At 44.3% G+C, this 13,431-nt stretch overlaps 2 protein-coding genes across 3 annotated transcripts in view; one reads left to right on the forward strand and one right to left on the reverse strand.

Moving 5' to 3' along the window:
* The window catches only part of LOC143362480 (hydroxylysine kinase), a 187,193-nt gene that overhangs the window by 78,325 nt on the left and 95,437 nt on the right, over positions 1-13,431 (reverse strand). The window lies entirely within an intron of this gene.
* LOC143362500 (putative RNA methyltransferase CG11342) overlaps positions 1-13,431 on the forward strand; it is a 31,381-nt gene that overhangs the window by 9,471 nt on the left and 8,479 nt on the right. The gene's annotated exons all lie outside the window — the stretch shown is intronic.

The following is a 13,431-nucleotide window of genomic DNA, read 5'->3' on the forward strand; positions in this document are numbered from 1 at the left end:
TTATGGATTCAAATTCTACGAAAGAAGGGAACGAACCATAGAATTACTGCTCCCAAGCAATCTCGTGCGGTCTCTGAGCCCTTATGGGGATTTTAAAAATAAACTGCAGAAAACAGCAATTCAATTAGTATATTCAATATTCACGTTACAAAATTTTTAGAAAAAGTATCTTTGGTTCTTCACTGCTTTATTCTTAAAATTATTCCGATCTGTGATCTGTGATCATCAGCATAAGTAGCTCCAATGATCCACATAAGATTTAAATATAAAATACTATTGGATAGTTGCGATTGCCAATTTTTATGCATTTATGACAGAAATAAATAGCTGAAATATGAAATAACAGGAATATCGGAGGAATTTTAAAAATATTTGTTTGTTAGAACTGAAGTAGAAGATTTTACATAATGGTTCTGGCAGTCTAGTTATAAATCGCCTCCGGATGAATATATTTGTAAATAAGATGATTCTTCGAGTATTACGAAATGAGACCAACGATGTATGTATTTGGTAGAATCGTATCGTTCGATTTTACGAGCAATAAATAACGCGTATCGGTTTTTGTAAACACTCCCGTCTATTACATCATGGCCGTGCATCGTTTCCCCACGGTTGCAGAATTCTACTTTTCATAAGAGAACCATCATGGTGCAACAGACTCGTTTAATCAAGTCGGATTGCACCCGATTACAAAAACTTGCTTTTAGGTATCCGATCCTACCGAGTCGTATTATTTGCCATTTTCGCAATGCCAGCTGCAAATTCTTCGCGCAGAATAGTCGCCGGACGGACAAGTGTACTTCTATTTTTTCGTATCGATTTTATCAGATGGCCAGGAAATCTTGTGCTGCGCCCAGTTGTCATTATTGAACGTGCATTGCATGAAGCACGAATGGGAACTCGACTAACAATTACCAGATTATTCAACTCGTTCGTTACAATAGTCATTTGAGATAACTGTTTGGACTAGTTTAGGGAATTGGCGATTAAAACATCTTTTCGATGTCAGGAACAAGAACTCTTGTAACGAAGGAATAGAATGATCACTTTTTACAATTTTGTATATCATTTGTCTATCTCTATTGATTAAGACAGTTAGCGAAGTTTCTTAGTTACCTCACAAACTGCAAGATAGTTGCAATCACTTAGCCAATGTTTGGCAATTGCGAGAGGCAGACTTTTGATTTCATTGTAGTCATAGGTTGATTCATTCAAACCCTTACGCAGCAGTTTTTATTTACTGCGCATGTTTCTGAACCTACTGTTTTAAGGCCAACGGTTGATCTTCTTGGTGGACCCACTGTAAATAGCTAGTAATATAATTGACAATTTATTCTTGATTATTAGACTGTGGATTTTATGATAGAACTGAAACGCAAGACACTCAAAAATTCAAAAGAATTTCAGATTAAAAGAAGAGATGAATTTCTGAATTTCACTTCTGTTTGTTACAATTGAGATAGAAAATGTTACATAAAGTCCCTCGTCTATTGGTCACAACTAGACAGCGGATTTTATGCATTTGTGACAAAAATCAGTAGATGGAATATGAAACAGAAAGATTGATAATATTTGAACAGAATTAATACATTATTTACAACTTGTCAAAATTAGAAGAAACACATTCCAGGACTTGTAAAATTCCTTTCTAATTCTAATTCGACACCGTCCCTAAAGGTCCTAATTTTAGCTTCGATTTAGAGGTGCTTCTTCGAGTCGAAAAAAATGTTTAAATATGGGAATGAATAAGTGTTTCGCACTTTGGACAACTGTTGCCTCATCCCCGCATAAGTTCTCGACGGATACACGACCTTCTGCGTAAACCGTTAATTTTCGTGACGGCGGCGATAACAATGTCGCAAACCGGTTGTTTAGTAACGTCAGATTGCACCCGATTGCGGGCTACGGTTTTATCAGAACGTCGTCCGTACGACGTCGGGACCATTATCATTCTCCTTCCTGTAAACACCGCTGAAACATCGACGTAGAACCGCCCTGCGATCGATTCGGAATAATATGTGTACCCACGAAGAAAGAAAAAAAAACTGACGTCATGTTAGGCGATTGCGAATCAGATGACACCGATTGTTGCACCTCGTTGCATTGAATTTATTCATAGTGCGGCCGTGTGTTGTAATAATCGTAGTCACAACAAATTGTAATGCAACGAATACCGCTAATAACCATAACAATTCGATCGTTTATCTCGCTGGTGCGTACACATATATTGGTAATCGCTCGTATAGTTTATTATCGCGGTTTCTATTGTTTTCCCGCGGTGTAATGATAATGTGCGTCGACGATTCTGCAAGTTGTCCGGCTATGTGCGGCCGGGGATCGTTCGAGAAGCGGTACAAGTCGCGGCTTTTCGTAAGAAGAAGGATTAGCACGGCGTGTCTGTCCGACACACGTATTGCGATTGATTGCCGGTATCGTGTTCTCGACGTAAATGTTGGCCAATGTGGATCGAACATGCCGTTACGCTTTTTCCGCCGGCGCGATTGCACGACTTTATGCAACTTTCCACTCGGACGTGGCTCGCCGTTCTGGTCCTAGGCCTCGGACCACACCAAAATTCGTGGTATTCCTCGTCGATGATCGTTTTACCAAACGACTATACCGCTACACGTCGATTCCGTTGGGTTGGGTTTTCGTCGGTTTAATCTTCACCGATTTTTTCGAGGTTTATCTCATTTTGTACTGCGAATTAGTAGAAGCAGGAATGTTCAGTAGAAAGGGTTGAGATGAACGAAAGTTTCATGGTGTGTGCTAATCCGTGATGTTGTAGAATCGTGTACAATTATTTAGAAGGTCTCATTGGTTATTACTGCAACTTCGTCTTGGTAATTGCTAGACTACGTATTTTATGCATTTGTTACTGGCAACCTTCCAAAATCATTAACGGAAGAAAGAACTTCCCGAGTGGCTTTTTGACAATCTTAATTTTGCATAAAAATCCGCTGTCTAGTGATTGCATTGGAAAGTGTCAGGCCAATCTTTCGAATTGAATTCGAAGTGTACATCGATTCGTTTAGGTGCCGGCAATCGGAGCACCGCGCGTCTGCCATAATTCCGTAGACGACGACGCCGATATTTACGATCGGGTACCCGGTACTTTCGTTAATTACGAAGGTAGTTGCAGTGGTGCACGGTCAAGCACCTGCGAAGTGGACCATTCGGAGGCCTCGGCCTCGTCTCGTCGGCCGATAGGCCAGGGAAGCGATAAATGTCTGCGGCCTCCAGGTTGCCGTGGTTTCTCGGCCTCGAGACACGTCTCTACCGCTTGTCACGGACTACCAAACGGTCACGTTTCCTCGATTAACGCCGGCAAAGGATGGCAGCGGTCGAGCCGGCTCCGAAAGCACGTTAACTTCCGGCGCGAGCTTGTCTTCCCCGAAAGGGATTACGAGCGCAACAAAGACCTATCTATCCGCCGGACGAACGGAGAATGATTCTGAAATTAGTCTTGCTTTTCGACAGATAGGCTAAGTGTGCCTTATCTCCGCCCCCGTCCAATAGTCGGCATTCCTGAACACAAGTTATTATAGGTGCATTCGAACAAGCGTAATCATCAGCCTAGTCTACACACTAAAATATTTAGAAAATAGCATATTGATAATACTAACGCTTACGATGGCTGGGACAGTTACTTTAGCGCTGTATATTTGGAATACTCTTTCCTATATCAAAATGTTCTTGCTTCGGCTGAAGGGTGCATGGTTTATTGTCAAAAGGGACTCTTTGAGGACGATTATCCGCTCCCGAATAGATACGGAAGTTCTTAGCCGGTCGGCAACTCCATTTCCGGCGATATGAGCTCTTTATCGGCCGTTCCGGAAGTCGTCCCGATTAAAAATGCTTTTCTTTCGAGGGCGTCCGGTAACGACGAGCACGTGCGCGTTCACTCGTGTGTACCTTCTAAACGGAGCCACTTGTTCTTCAGACGTGCCGTTCGTCGTTCGACCTTTTGCGCTCGACTGTCTCCTCTGAGGCACCGCCAAAAGTTAGTATGATTCGAAACAGTTCCTACATTACTAAATGTCTTTGTGTGTATGATTTCATATGACTTCGTTACGATTTCATAGTGAGGAAGATCGTGTGCAATGAAAATATTCTAGATCTGACAATAGCATCAGATCAACGCTCTTTCGAAAGATCTAGTTAATCGAAAAAAAAAAAAACACCTCAGTTTGCGCACATCGGTGCTAGAGAACGTCCACGGATGTTACAGTGAATGGGACACCGTCTGTCGGCTTCGGTCGTCATTGTCAACTGTCGCAATCCACTTCGAGGTCCGTCCTTCCTGTAACCCACCCGGACAAAGATGCAGCTGTGGTGGGCATAATGGTCGGACTCGCGTAATCGTATCTACATGCCTCTCTTTGATCTTCACGTTGATCGGATTCCCGAAATCTCCTCTAAGCGCCGTTCTTCACCGACCTCTGGAGACGAACCGGCCGACAAAGCACTGGCTGACAATGGGTTCGGTTTGTTTGGCAGCCGCGGCATTAATTCTGCTCGCCCTCCACAAACAAACATCCATCCACACTTGTTTCTTGTCGGGGTGCACTACAACTTTGTTTGTCGTTCTCTGTTGCCCCCGAGATCGAATTCTCTGGACAACTGTTCGCAGATATTAGCTAAGCAAACAACATGTAGAAGAAAATGTGCTTCGGAAACAAATGGAAGCATTCCAGAAAGAAAACAATTTAAAAAACTAAACCAATCTGTATTGAAAACATTGTTGGAACTTCTAAAAGTAATAGAAAAGTAATAGTGACGAGGATTATAAAAATAAATTATACGCATTCCGCCTTGTTGATTTGTCACGGCTAGAACTAGTTATCTTCACTTTAATAGTTTTTTCGTTTTTTAAGAGTGTCCCCCGGTTTTGACACAGAGTGTAGAATTGAAGCTACCTTATTGAACAATGCAGTTCTTCGCATACTGCTTCGACTTTTATTGGGATTTCGAGTTCAATCGCACGCTCCACACGCACGCGCGCGCACGGTCACAGTGACACACATTAGAATCGATCAAAAAGTATCGCGGAGCCTGCATTGCGCAAAATGCCCCTGCGTTCGGGGACCTCTGGTAAAACACGCATCGCCCAGACCACGTGGAGCACTTGTTCATCCACTTTGTGTCGAGCTAATGCTCGTCCGATACGTTTGCTATTCGACGTGCGTTCAAGGCGTTCAAGACCGTCCAAGGCAATGATTCAAATTCGTGAACCACGAGGTACACAGTTTCCTTCATTTGTCGAGAATGCGGCGTAGAAATATACAAGATCACGTAGAGTCGCGCGATCGTTTGATTTTGTAAGAGGTTTACAATAGCGGAGGCTGTCCGTATGGTAATTATCTCTACGGAGAATAGCCTGACTGTTCGACGAACAAACGCGTTATTGATAAACCTAAACTTCCGTTTGAGCGTCACCAATCGGCTGAGATCATCGACTGCATACCGTTGCATCGGAAAGGTTGAAGGAGCTGCAACTGATAAAGGCTGTGTGTACCGAGAACGATTATTGTTTGAACGCGTCTCGCTCGAGCCGCAGATAACGATTGCGAGAGAGACACGCTTGGGAAACGGCTACCGAGGCCTGCCGTCAAATTCGATCCTGGCCCAGCGATTTTTAAATGAAGCGATCCCGAAAATTCGATAAAAGCTCCCTAAAACACAATTTCTGCAAATATGATTTGCTCCAAATTTTACAGGCGCGATACTTGTATCTTATAATTGTAACTTCAAGAATTTAACCGTAACATGCTAATTTTTATTTTTACATCTTTTGCCAGCGTTTCACAAGTCCTGCGCAATCACGACGTGACGAAGCTGCGAGGGAAAGTGGAATGTCTCTTCCAGATTTGAAATTTCTTTGAAAGTCGAGGAGTTTAGGATTCCCGTTTCGCGCGGACGCGTTTCAGCATTTGCATCGTTTCTATCCGGACGTGCGCGAGGCGGATACGAGTGTTGTATTCGTGACACGAATGTGGTACGAATTCGCGTATCCGGAATGGACGGCAATCCGCAAAATGCACCGCGTCGGACGGCCTACGCATCCTGCAGCAACGTGGAGGAATACCGGTCTCAAGTCCGGGACATGGACACCGACGAAAAATTCTGGAACCGGTTCGCCAGCATTTTCGCTCATGCCCCGGCTCGGCCCGAGAAAGGATACATAAATAGTCGAAGGGAGAAGCCGGGAGGAAAAGGAAGAGGATACAGGAACGAGCACACACCGGCCGTTTCTGTGGCAAGGGGAACAGGATATCGTCGGGGGGGCCCATCAACTTTTTTATCCGGGAATAATTGGACGCCGTTCGTTCGCCGCATTGATTTCAGCGAAACGGCACTTTCTCTAAACACCGCTTTGAATCGCCTCGAAAATTACAGTTTCTCTATGCATTCTTCAATTGTTTTAGACCTTTTAGGCGGTGCTATGTATCACAGACTTTTCGTCGAATATGTTCCGACAGACGACGTTTTAACTCAGTTTGCAAGAAACATTTCTTTTCGCGGAAGATGCAAAGCTTTCAACGGAAACAATACCTACCATCTGGTGTACAGCTGTTTCTCTATGCATGTACAAGTTTAGTGGATGCAACAAATGGCGCCAGTAATTGCTAGACGTTCTTCTTGTAATAATCACGCGGAAAATCACGAGTGATTATCATCCCTTTCTTCACACTGCAGATCTCTATGCGAATTGATATCACGATTCGTTCTACAAAGAGCAGAAGAGAAAGTAAGAATATATTTATACTGTTGATAAGATAGAAGTAACATCAGTATATTTTCTGTAATCCGACGTAGTAAAATTTTGATCGACGATTTTCACAGTTTTATATTAATCCATGAAATCTACATTTGTATAAATGTTCCGCAATCTAATCACTAATGTAACCCTCATTCGTTCCTAGATCCAACGAAGATCCGCAGTCTAGTAACCAGGAACTGCGAGCGTTTATGCAAGCAGTAATTTTTCTAAATTGAAGTCATGGAAGCTATTAATAGATAACAAAGGCGGATGAGAATGAACGTTCAACGATGAAAAAAAAAAAGAAAACGAAGCCGACCGCTGAAATTTCATAAACCGAGAACGATGCGAGCCACTGTGGACGAAGATGGTAGCGAAGGAGCACTGGGAGGGATACACGGATCCTCCCACGCGTGAGTGACGCTTACAAACGACGGAAAGGCGGTGCCGAGATAAGAACGCGAGATACAAACTCGCCTATGTGCAATAGGATGAGCCTTCGATGCATTATCGATCCCGGAACCGTACCGCGACCTATTCGAACGATCCATGCTGTCCGACGCGTACGAGGTGTGAACGAAAAGAAACCGGATGCAGTTTCCGGAATCAGGAACAATAAAAAGAATAATGTGTCTAGGAAAAGCGCCTTCACAAATACGTTTAAAAAAAAATTGATAAATGACACAGTGAATGGCCCTAAACACTTATAAAATACAAGAAAACATTAATGACATCTATGCTCTATGCTTATGTACCATAAGGGCTTCTCTAGTTCTAGATAAATTGAACTTGTTCCTCATTCTGGCTTTGATAAAATAAGACGTGAAATGTAGAATTTGCATAAAGTTCCGCAGTGTAGTTACAAGATCGGTCCGTTATCCGGGGATAAAATAATAATTAGGAGCGCTGTATATTGATTATTGTAAGAAGCATGTATAGGCGAGGTATACGGACTTGAAATTTGATTTCGGTCCGTTTGCCTTTGTTGGACACACAGTGGGTCGCCCCAATTTCTGTCGAAACCGAAGATAGTGTGTCACGTGCGCCAGTTGTGCATCTTTCGGCCGTGGCGAACCGCTGGCGCACGGTTCCATGGGGTTGCGGTGAAATTAAAACGCGTCCGATCCCCTTGTTCGCCTTGTTCACGTTTCCAAAGCGTCCTCTTCCTCGTCCGGGTTTCCCTGGCAGCTGCGCCGTGCCGCGTGCACCATGGAAAATAGAGGCCACGACCCGACAGGATGCGTGTATCCTATAGAAACTGCGTTTTATGGAAAACTCCCCTGCCCGGTGGTCGCCGGATATTATTATTCGTCCCGAGCACGCAGGCATCTTCCGTGAATAAGAAGCTCCTTCAGATTTATTTCCGCTCACTTTTATCTTCGTTAATTTCCTTAAAAAATCCGACAGTTTCCTTGCAAAGGAAATGAAGGAGTGGGAGATGAAGTTCGTCAGCTTTGCCGGTCGCTTCTCTGCACCCTTGCGCATCAGTTTGCCAAATTTTCGTCGAGCTGTGTGTTATAATTAGACAGGGGAGTTTAAGCATTTACACAAAAAGTGGACAGTCGCAATTTGACGAACAGGTGACGTGCACATGGCGATAGAAACTTTTGGGACAACCTAATAGAATATAATAAAATAATTGCAATAACTCAGCGTATCTGTTGGCACAATCGGGATCATTTTCGCAAAGTGTCCCGAGGTCCCCGATCCCGCAGCACACACGGTGATTCAGAAAATTGAAGCGAAGAGCCAGGGAAAGGGAAGTAAACGGTACCGATTCAGAACGTGGCACGCTGGTGTTGGTACATCATGATCGAAGTTCGGAGAGGTTCGTCTATCATGAAAAAAAATTCGAGCGCGATTAACCGTTCCGAGAATCGATGGTTATCGCGTAAACTTTCCATCGTGACGGAGCGGCGGCGGTGGCGGAGGCGGCGGCGGCTCAACCATTCTTTCGCACTATACTTACGTAAATTCCAATTGTTCCAGTGACGCCGTAATGATCGGCACGCAATCACTGTGACGTTCTCCCGAGCGAGCATGGAGCGTTGCACTCGCTTTACACTCGAACATGTGTAAATACTGCGCTGGTATGCACGTGTGTCTACTGATTCATAGGGACCAATAAATCCCCGTTTCGTTGAGCATGCGAGAACGTACACACCTACAGTTCTGCCGATAACGATCGTCGACGGTTGCGTCAGGTCGACGGTTTCAAACGAAAAATCCAATGAGCGTGATAAAGCTCACAATGGCCTGCAATGTTGAATGTTGGGACGAAGTATCAAAGTTTGACTATGCTCGCTGGGAATCGTGTCTCGCAATTACTTTCAACGGTACTTTTCTGTTTTTATTAGACAGGGCTCTTTTAATCTTTTGTACTTAGACTTTTAGAGGACTTTTAGACTTTCTATTAGAAGTTTTAGACCTTTTACACTCCTGTTGTAATAATACGGAGTCAAGCTCGTGATGGAGTAAATTGGAGTAAAATTAAATGAAGGAGCTACCAGGAGTCGCAACATCTCGTTGGAAAAATGTAGTTGGATTTTAAAGGTAACGTTCAACTTACTTTCAGAAAAATGACATCGACGAAAGAGTCGTGACAAACATGACAATACATAACAACATGCACGAGATAACTTTTGGAACATCTTCTAGGATGAACTGTTTACTCCATCCTTAATTTGTCTCTAAAGAGGATGCCTGCGACCCAGTCACACCTACGAAAGGGTTAAGCAGTACACTTATTTTCATCATCGTTCTCGCCCCACTACGGAGCATCAAGAAGAATGGGAAACAGAAAAAAGTACGCGTCGATAACGATCACGCGGCAGTTCGGAGTGGAATGATTGTTCGATCATTCTTCAATCGGCGATGCAAGCCTGCCGATTGCGTATCCGGAAGTGCGCACTGATCTACGATCGTGAATCCCCTGAAGTTTTCCAAATCGTGAACAGCTTTTCACGGTTTCGACACGTCCGCAAACGTTTCGGACTGGTCTTCGAGCAAGCAGGGTCGCGCAATCGCGTTACGCTCCCACCATAGGAACGATTGTGTTCGCGGAAGGGGGAAGCTGAGTTGGTGTTAGCCGGTGTTCAATGACGCCGGTGTTCAATGACGCCGCTATCATCAAGGCAGTGGCGAGCAACGGCACGTTTCCGATACAAGCCGGCTCGGCCGTCTGGCTGGCAGCGCTGACAATGAACGTTTGCGTTGATTTTCGAGGACACTTCTCGGGGAACGAGTGAAACGACTGCCATGAGAGAATGCCGACCTCGGGCCGAGGTTCGCGTTCCCGTGTTTCGCAGCCGCTAGTCGCTGGCAGACAGTGCCTTGCTCTCCGGGAGATTCAGTATGCCTGATACATGCGAAAAACCTTCGGGACCGAAATGTCGCTTGTACCGTGTACAGACATTATTCTCTACCTCTTACCCCTAGCTTCGACGGAAACCAGTTGACATTAGGGTAGCGACCAGACCAACTAATCTAATTAGACCAGCAACTAATCGGTGACAAAACTTTTTTGTCCTCAAGTATTACTTTATGAAATTTTTAGGGAGACATTCGTGACATTTTTCTGGATAAAACGATACCAAACACGACAGGGTTTGGATCATGTTTACTTGTTTAATCCGCGACGCAGAGGAGCCTCCATTCTCCGAACTAGTCAGTTCAGCATGAATATTAAATGATAAAACAGTTACCTAGTGTTGGATTTTTACCAGAGAAGTGTCACGAATATGTCGGTAAAAGCTTCGTTAAAAAATGATTAAAAACGGTTAAGAGTTTTGTCAATGGATTAATATTATCTCGTATTATACTTCTCAATGATCGAGCTTCTTAGCCCTACACCCTAGTGACTAAAAATTTTCCATAAATATCACGAACATCTCTTTCACACATATCCAGATATTATACCCATTATGTGTACGAGGGTCTTTTCACACTTCGACGGTGTAAAGGTGCGCCCATGACGCAACTCACGCAACAAGCCAGTAAAATCCGATCACCCACGTGTACGGTGTCCGCGGTGTTGAAACGATTCCTCGGTAACTGCGTGGAAATCCGAGTGATTCGAATTTCGCGTTGTTATCAATTTCATTGAATCGCCAAGTATCATTGGCTTGATTTTGAGGAATCTTTATGGTCGTCAAAACGGATTCGTACAGGCTCGCGTGGCTTGCGACACGCGTGCCGAAACACCTTGTACGAACACATGGCATTAAGGAGTCGACCGTAATTGACGGCGAGGAAGTGCACACGCACGTTGCTGGAAAGGTGTTGCAGCCGCCGCCGGTGCAATTACTGGTTGGTGATTGCATTGCTCTCGACTACCAGCATGGTCGAACATGATCTAGCGGAGAGGAGGGGGCACTGTAACGAATTTTTGGGGAGATTGACACATCGGCCTTCTCAGTTTCAGGCTTACACAATCGCGATTCCTTTCACGGTCGCGAAACCTTGTCTCGAATATTGAGGTTCAACGTCTTCATAATGTCCCACGATGGGTTTAGGATACTTGAACAGTTAAGTCTTATGCTACAGCTTCCTCCACATTTGGGAGATCCTTCGAACAAACTCCTGAAAGATTCTCCTAGGTTTTTGTGATTAGCGAGACGCTGTTTTTCGATTTTTTTTATTGGTAGAATTTTTAAATATAGAGGACCTTTGGAGGAACAGAATGAGATTTCGTGAATCTCGTTATCAGGGCCGTTTCTCAATCGGCACGCGAGCGAATCGAGCCAATCCCCTGGCCGGTCGTGAACGAAGCCTCGGTTTCGCAACTTCGGCCACGGATCGGCACTCCATTTCGTACGATAAACCGTCATCCCACCTTCTTCTTTTTGCCTCCCGTTGTTCCCTCGGCACCGACCTTCGTCCACCAGACACGTCCGATTCGGTGAGCAAGGCCCGCAATATCGATTTCGAGGCCAAGCCGATCTTGCGTTTCTAATCCGAGTTAACGAACTGTCTCCTCGCACACGAGACACAGGGTCATGTTCAGCAGTCGACAGTGTACTGCGAAATCGAGCCACACGCTTCAACCTTTCATTTGTGAAGGTACTCGTCATGAAGCAATAGCAATTTTTTGGTTCGCGACGAGCACACTCCGGAAACAACTAAATCACAGTAGGCGATCGGTAGTCTGTGGATTTTACGCATTTTGGACGAAACTGGGTAGGTGTAATTCGAAAGAGTAGACGGATTAAAAGAATTTAACACTAGGTTTAATATTTTTAATTTAAAATTATTTAGGAAATTTATTTCTTTGGGTATATATTATTTTAAAAATATGATTATTTTAAAATGATTTTTATGAAACACTAATGGGAATGTCGATACTGAATAATTTAGGAAAGCTATTGCACAAGGAGGTACAATTGTGGAAGTACTCTAATGTGGAAACGTTATCGCTGTGTAATTGAGGGTTGACGCTAAAGCACTGACTACCGTCGACTACAATTTTAATCATAGTTTTCTCGGTATGCGAGTCACGGGGAACTCTTTCGCTCACCTTCGCGAAACGCGTTACTAATACCCTTAGCGAGAAACAGGAGTGATATCATTCATTGTTTCGGAAAAAACAATCGATAAACGTCATCGATCGCGCGTCCATCGAAAACTGTCGCTAAAGGTCCCGACAAATCGTCGCAAAAGTTGTACGATCTCATCATTCAGTGACGACACGAACGCAAAAAATTCAACGATCCACTTACGAGTTATTAACCACTATTCTAAGGACGTTGGTTATTAAATACCGCGAACGCGCGACATAGCGAGAGTCGCGTACGACAATGTTCTCCCTGGTTCGAAGCACCCGATAAATTGCATTCAAGACGTATCCTTGCCGAGGTGATCCAGTTGCATGCTCGAGCCCCTTGAAATCGCGTACAACGAAAATTTATCGTCTGCAACCGAAGGCCAATCTGCTCCGCTAATCAGTAGTCGATGCATCTTGGAAATGTGACATTGTACCGCCAAAGCACTTGATCGATGCGTATCTTTTAATAATTTCAGCAAACCAAAAATAATACAAAAGTTTTATATTTTGCTTCTTCATTTTTGCCATGAATAATACACATTTTTTCCAGCTTTTTACCATTACTAAGAACACAAAGCAGACAATTTTAATTTTGCATAAAAATCCACAGTCACGCTTCGTCAAATATCATCTACGTCTCACAATCGTGAAATAAAAAGAGACCCAGCAAGGATGAAAAGGCTTGAAAGGGTCCACTTTCGCAACAAGCTGCAACCGCAAATCTGCCTAACACACTCTGTCAAGGCTACATGTCCATTCAGCATCGTACAGCACGTGCTCTAACAATAAGAGGGAAATCCTGATCGCCGCTCGCAAGCCGGTGCAAGTGAACAATAAGCTCGAAAATGCCAGCGCTATCGATTTCGCGGGAAATTGCGTCAGTTATGGCGCTGCTCGAGCCGCGGAAGTGATAAGCGGCGTGCTGGGTGCGCGATCATGCGAGAACATTCCCACGTTTCCGATAACCATTCGTAATTGAGCTCGCGCGAACGCTGGCACGGCGGTGGGGGTGGAGGACACGCGGATACAAGTCGGATCAGCGACTGACAATGGGCATAAGGTTCGTGGAACCGGCTGAGCAAACAGATCTCGACGATACACCCGGGGATCAGCTGAATTAGAATTC

This window comes from Halictus rubicundus, chromosome 17 (genome assembly GCF_050948215.1).
Source record: "Halictus rubicundus isolate RS-2024b chromosome 17, iyHalRubi1_principal, whole genome shotgun sequence".
In the NCBI taxonomy this organism is placed as follows: Eukaryota; Metazoa; Arthropoda; class Insecta; order Hymenoptera; family Halictidae; genus Halictus; species Halictus rubicundus.